The sequence below is a fragment of the Numenius arquata genome, chromosome 14, assembly GCF_964106895.1.
Source record: "Numenius arquata chromosome 14, bNumArq3.hap1.1, whole genome shotgun sequence".
In the NCBI taxonomy this organism is placed as follows: Eukaryota; Metazoa; Chordata; class Aves; order Charadriiformes; family Scolopacidae; genus Numenius; species Numenius arquata.
In genome coordinates, this window is record NC_133589.1 from 9,310,272 (window position 1) to 9,317,258 (window position 6,987).

Below are 6,987 nucleotides of genomic sequence, written 5' to 3' on the forward strand. Positions count from 1 at the left end.
GATGCATGTACATATAAAATGAAAAGAAAGGAACTTCATTTTTGCATCTTAGAAGATTTTGCCGCCCTGCTAACAAATAACACGAAACAATATAAATTGGAAAAGGTTCTAACTTAGTGCTATTTACCATCGGGAAATTAGGGTCTACCAGAAGTTGCAGGTATAATGGGAACTAATATTTCTCTATAGTAAGCTCTAAAAAAATAAGGAACTGGAGTGCTATGTGAAGTCTTCCCCAACACTGACAATGAAGCCAGGTTTTAGAAGAATGTTGAAACATTAAGAAGAAAATAACTTCTCTCTTTCCTCCTCATACAGGAAAAGCCAAATACACAAATTTTCCTCCAAGTACTTCATTTTCAAAACCAAAGAGATCTACCCACTTCCTTACTATCAGCGGCATCTCTAAGCCTTAGCTGTGAACAAAGGGACCTCCTGGACCACTCCTATGTACAGAGCTGACGTTATTATCTACTTTTAATGACAGCTTTTCTAATGACTTAATGTCTCGATCCTGTAAATAGATTTGGTTTTAGCTTTATTTCTCATAGAGTGCTCCATTTTAGTCTTAAGTGAACCAGACTTGATCAGAGTTTAACAAATGGAAGTTCAGGTAAGTCAGTGAAAAGGGAACTTTACATTAGAAAAACAGAACCCAAATAAGACAGGCAGTTCTTGCAATTAATAAAAGTCATACTCAAAATTAAAAATTAAGCAATTTTTAGCATTTGTTCTTAAAGGCACCATGCCGAGTTTGATCAGCTGGCGAGCTATTCAAGAACAGGGAAGGAAAAAAATAAACAATAAAGGACACATCTGACAAAACTCATCAGACCTTGCTTTTATCTCAGCTCTAATCCTAGAAAATCAAAGCTGAATCTCATTTAATGGTACAGTCTCAACCAACTTTTCTGTCTGCAGTGTTTTTTATTTGTGATTTCTGCTGCAATAAAGGAAGTATCACCTGAAGAAAAGTATCGTCAGAATGAATAATTGTACAGTGTATAGTTTCTGAAGGCTTGTCAAAATCTTCTCTTTTTGCCAAAAGAAGCTTTTAAATTACTATTGTGTTATTTACATACCTAATGATCTTGGAAGACAGTCTAAAATTTTGCAATGTGACATACAGTTCTAAACACTGCCCGGGTTTTGCACACTGCCTCGCAAAGAGATCTGCATATAAACACAAGTGATTGATTGAATTCAAAGTCCTACATTTTAATCAGAACTTTGTCTGCACTTTCATTATAGCATGGAGCATGCTATGAGGCCCACATCTTCAGCAAACAGTCAGTAAAAAAGCATACTAGGCAATTTGAATATATGGTATGTCACCCATCCCTTCTGTAAATAGTGGAATGTGATTACTGCCAACACGAAATTATAAACATGGCCTCTCCTAGGTGAAACTTGCGGGTTTTTTCAGGCAACAATTCCACACCTACAGAGACAGAGTGAGATTCTCATGTATTCAGAAAAGTAATTAGCAGAGCCTCCTCCCCTTATCTCCAAAGAAAACCAATAAAAAAGTCCCAGGAATCTAAGGCTCTTACATAAAAGTCATGAGAAGTTTAAATCTCCTAAGAGGTAGATTTTCTTTGACAGGAACCACTTAACTCTTGATGATCTTTTGAGAACTAGCTTACAATATATCTGAAGTTTTAAACAAACTCTTCAGGAATTAGTACATTTTGTCCTTATACTCCATTAAAAAGCATGGAAAGAATTATTGAAAAAGATAATCATGGTCTTCTGCAAAAAGTTGCTTGGACAACTAGATTTCCCTTGATAAGTGTTTTACATTTCAAACTGTAATGAAAAGCTAAAGAGGAAAAGATAACTTTCTCAGGGGAAGAAAATTCCCTTTGAAGAGTGTGCAAAATTACATTTTTCTATTTTTTAACTGGTTTCCCAGGAACCCAACTCACTCGAGCTCAGCCATCCAGAAAGCTGGGAAACCTGCCAGCAAGGCAGCTGGAAAGCTGACCACTGATCTAAACACTGATCTAAACTTGCCTGGTCTTCATTCAAACTGTAGAAAGAACAGATATTTTGATGGAAATGTATGGGTTGTGTAGAATCAGCATTATCCAGAAGCAAGCTCATAGGAAGCATCCACCGGCTCTATCAACCAACTTGAGAAAGGGCAAGCAACCAGAAGAAACAGATCAGCTGACTGAAAAATACATCCATCACTTCTTTCTCTTACTCGTTTTAAAGAACTCCAGGCATATCCATAAAGGCTTGCTAAGATGCTCACATAAGCCCAAGACAGTCTATTGGTTCCGTCATTAGCCACTTTACTTCCTTTGAGTCTTAAGATCTGTTTTATGGCAGGATTTCTACAAAAATCCACAGGGACATTTATACTCTGAAATGTATAACACTGAATGCAGCATGTGAAACAACTCTGTTTTTTCCCTAATCCCAAAATTTTAGGGATTTTAAATAAATTCCCCCTGTGCACTGAGGCAAGTTCAAAACTTTGCATTTAATTTCTGAAAAAAATTGAGATTTTCCTCCTGCTACCTGAGAGCATTAGATCACAAACCCTGGGGCATTTGGAGTGAGCAAGAACGTGAACACGGATAATTCTTATGCTTCTTGATTGAGGCTGTAGTCACTCAAAGATTACTGTGCTACTTGGTACCTAAATGTTGTTGGGTGGGATGAAGGTGTGTATGAGCACACACGCTCAGGGTGTATGGGTGGCATGCCAGTGGTGTACAGGTAGCATGCCAAGGGCGTACAGGCAGCACACCAATCCACCCACTTCCTCCATCTCCAGCCCAAAGATTGTGAGAAACACTTCCTGTCAAATCAGATGCCAACATTATGGGTTCAGTTTGGGGTTCGGTGGACCGGCATTTTAGAAATATCTGACCAGTCACAGTTCATCAGAATGAGCACTACCTGCTTCGAATTCTATCTGAACCACCTCTTTCTTCTTTTTGACCTATGATGGGATGCAGTAAACTATAGCTCCAGGAAAAGCTATAACACTTAGACTTAGCTTTCCCTTTAAAAAGTTATTTTCCAGAAGGAAAAAACAATAATAGCTCTCAATAGCTGGAGAACAGAGGTCATTTGTGAAAGAAAGATAAAAAGCAGGAGCTTGACAAATCTTCCCTTTGCAGAGTGGTGTCCATTTGCTGGACAACATTTTGGATTTCAGCAAGCAACTAGACAAATCTTGTGTCTCCTCCTCTGGAGGACAGAAGGGTTTAAGATCAATGGGTTTAATAATCATCAATATGTAAATAAGTTACAGGATAGGTGGAGAGTAAGTGCTTTCTGCTTAGATCATTCAACACACACTGTAATGATACAGAACAGGAAACTCCAAGCACTGCAGGCTCAAGCTTTTGGATCATTTCCCAGAAAAATAACTGCCTTCACGTCACAGACCAACAGCCTTGACAATATATTCCAGATTAGTTTCATCCATTCCCATACAGGTAATTCCCTGCTATAGACACTAATCCTCATTTAGAATGTAAATCAAACAAACACGAATGTTTTGCTAAAACAACACTTTGTCCTGGTATCAAGTTTCAGGAAAGCCACTTAGACTTTCAAGTCCTTTACCTGTAATCCCTCAGTAAAAAGGATTACACAAAGTAAATTCTACTTACACAGATCTTGAAGAGGAATGGAAACAGTAAGTTCCAGAACTATATCATAGTAATAGAACTCATGGAAGAATTGATTCAGAAGGTTGAATGTGCTCTATTTCCATAAAGATCTTTTAGTTTTGTAGGGTACGACTGGACAGGGCTTCACCGTTACCCGAGTTTCTTTATTCATGAATCCCTGTCCTGTTTAATATGTCCCACACAACTTCATACTGAAAAATCAGACTGATTTCTGGAAGCCAAAAGTGAGCTTGAGGAACAGACCAGAGTTAAAATTAGATTAACATGCTGCATCAGCAACTAAATTCCAGTACTGACCACTACTCTTCCACTATCTCAATCCCAACAGTTTCAGCACTGCTGCAACAAACCAGAAAAGCCTCTCAGAAAATCTGAAGAGTTTGTGAATTGATGCTAATCAAACACTACATTCACGAAAAACTGATCTTTAATTGACTTATTAGCAATGAAAAAAGCATGACTCATACACGGAAGTGAAAGCCACTTACCTTTTCTGTATATGCCAAAGTACCCAGCCTGCACTGACAAACACTGCCTCGTAATAGCCTTCCACTGGGGTTTTACTGAAATCAGCAGGGTCAATTACAGGAGCCAACTTCAACTTTGTTACTTTATACCTTCAATCAATTTCAGCAACACAAATTGTGCCTCTGCTACAAAAGATCTTCCCAGTGAAAAAGATGACGTGATAGCACTAAAGACTCATCTGCTCACTACTGTATAGGCAAAGGACAGACAATTAAATTGGGAAGGGAGAGTGACAGCATCCCCATTACAGTCATAATGCTGCTCTCTCTCAACAGCTTGTTGAAACTTGAGCTCACAAAAGAAGGTATTTCCTAGTCCCATAGCGCAATGCTACCTACCAGAATACAGATCCCATCCTCCTTGTCCCCCCCAGCCCTTCCCGGTGAGAGTGAGGTGCAGGGTAGCCAGGCAGGCTGGCAGAAGCAGGCAAAGAAGTGTTTGTCTGACACGAGGGACCCATCCAACTATCTCTGCCCTCAGCTGGCTTTTCCCATTGCCTCCAGCTCCTGCTTCAGTGTCGTGAGCTCTGCTCCAAATCTGCTCTTTATCCCTTTTTGCACCTACTCGCTTGTTTGCCTTGTCTGTCCCATTTAACTTTCCTCTTGTAATTTCCTCTTCCCTTCTCCCAAACATAGTAAGACTACAATATTTTCATCCTGTTCACTTGTTTGCAAGTTAAATCCCTTTTATCACATGTGGCTGCTTAGATAAGGCTTTTGGAGAAGGACTGCCAACTACTTTGCAGTATCTCAAGCAAGATTCTACTTTACCTGAGTTTAGACACCTTTATTATAAACATGCTCCTGAAACATTAAAAAAAAATTTAACATATAGTTAAATTTTAGTGTCCAGTAAAGTGTCATAAAGATGTGGCACAAGCTTCAGAGTTTTTGCTTAATGGCAGTGGGTGAGAGTTCAGATACTTCATTAATTCTGTGAAATTCATTGTACCCTCCCCTAATCTGCCACACAAAGCCTTGCTTCTCCACCCAAAGGGTCCCATGGGATCACAATTCTTACGGACTGAGGTACACATCACAGTGATTTTGCATTATCTAATCCTTTGCTCAGAGACCCCTTTGACAGCAAGTCTCTCTTCGTTTGCTGCTTTGTTGCTTTATGTTCTTGACTCTGACCACAAGTTGCAAACTATGGGAAAACTATGAACACTGAGTAAAGAGGAACAATCAGGGATATATAACTACTAAAATTAGGAATAGGGAACTCAAGAGTAAGAACAGTATACCTGACAGAGAGAGGAAAGATTAACAAGAATAAGGAACCGTGTCATTATTTCTTTAACACTTGAAAGACGTTACCTGTCTCACAGTCTGACCATTATGGGGAAAGAAGGCCAAGGCAAGAATCACTTCATATCAGTACAAGTCAGTCTTGTGACTAAGTTTCCAAGCTGCAGACTATCACGTTCTTTGCATATAGCAGGACTAAATCTTGCTTTGCAAAACAAGTTTTTTAAGTCTGTCAGTAGCCAGCATTACCAGCTACTTGTATTTGGAGGAAATGTCCGGTTACAGAAAAAAAAGAAAGCTGTTTTTGACTACCTGTTTGGAATTAGTTTTCTGCTTTCAGTGAAAAGGCAGCCCCTCACACCAGGTCCATTAGAGGCACGAGATACTGTTTACTAGAACAGTTTCAGCATTTTGCCTTAAAAGAAAGCTTTGTTTATTCTGTACTTGCAATGGATACCTATCCAGTTTAAATGCAACCTTCAAATTATACTTTAATGAGCAGTATCAGTTACAGGAGTCTCATTCACAAGTTCAATTGGAAAAGCTTATGAAAACTACACATATGGTCATTTTAGATAATAAACAGGGGTTTAAAGATACACAATGTTGTTGAACTAAAAAAAGGGCATTGTTCTGTTTGTAATTTCTAGCTTAACTTCCTGTTAAGATATTGTCATCTTACTACTATTTGCACAACCGGCATTTAAGATGATCCTGAGGGAAAACAAAAGCTATTCACAACATTCTAGGAAATCAACTAAGAAGCTAGAAAATAGCTGGGGAGAACTAGTCAGAAGAAAAGAGAACCAGTTTTATCACAGAGTTTCTCCTAACTCTTCAAAATCCTTGCATGCAGTTTTCAAATTGTTGAACAAATACTTTCATATAAACTAAATCCTTTTTTCAGGCAAAATACAGCTACGTTAAAACGCCGTGTAAGACGTTAGTATGTTAGGGCTACATTCTATGATGAACATACAGAAGCTATGCACTATAAAAGTCACAATTAGAGGGTTTTTCACAAAAATGTGAAACAGGACACTGCCGTAGCGTGTAGTTCCTGTTATGCCAGCACATACAGCCATACCATACCTCCTCACCACTTTCATGGCAAGAATAAAAGTCCTCCCAAACAAGCATACTGTAGGGGGAAAAATAAACCAAAGCCAAATAAACCAAAGCTGAAATAAATTGTTTTGGGTGGATACTGGAGTATCAGCCTGGAACAGGTGCCATTTCAACTACACTGTTTAGCACAGCATCTTGGTTTTGGCTGGGATAGAGTTAATTTTCTTCCTAGTACCTGGTATATTGCTGTCTTTTGGATTTAGGATGAGAATGATGTTGATAACATCCTGATGTTTTAGTTGTTGCTGAGCAGGGCTTACACTAAGTCAAGGACTTTGCAGCTTCTCATACTGCACTGCCAGCAAGGAGGCTGGGGGTGCAACAAGAAGCTAGGAGGGGACACAGCCAGCGACGCTGACATGGCACTCACACTTGAACTATCACACCTTGAACATGGTTCTAAAGCTACCAACTGGCTGCTTCTG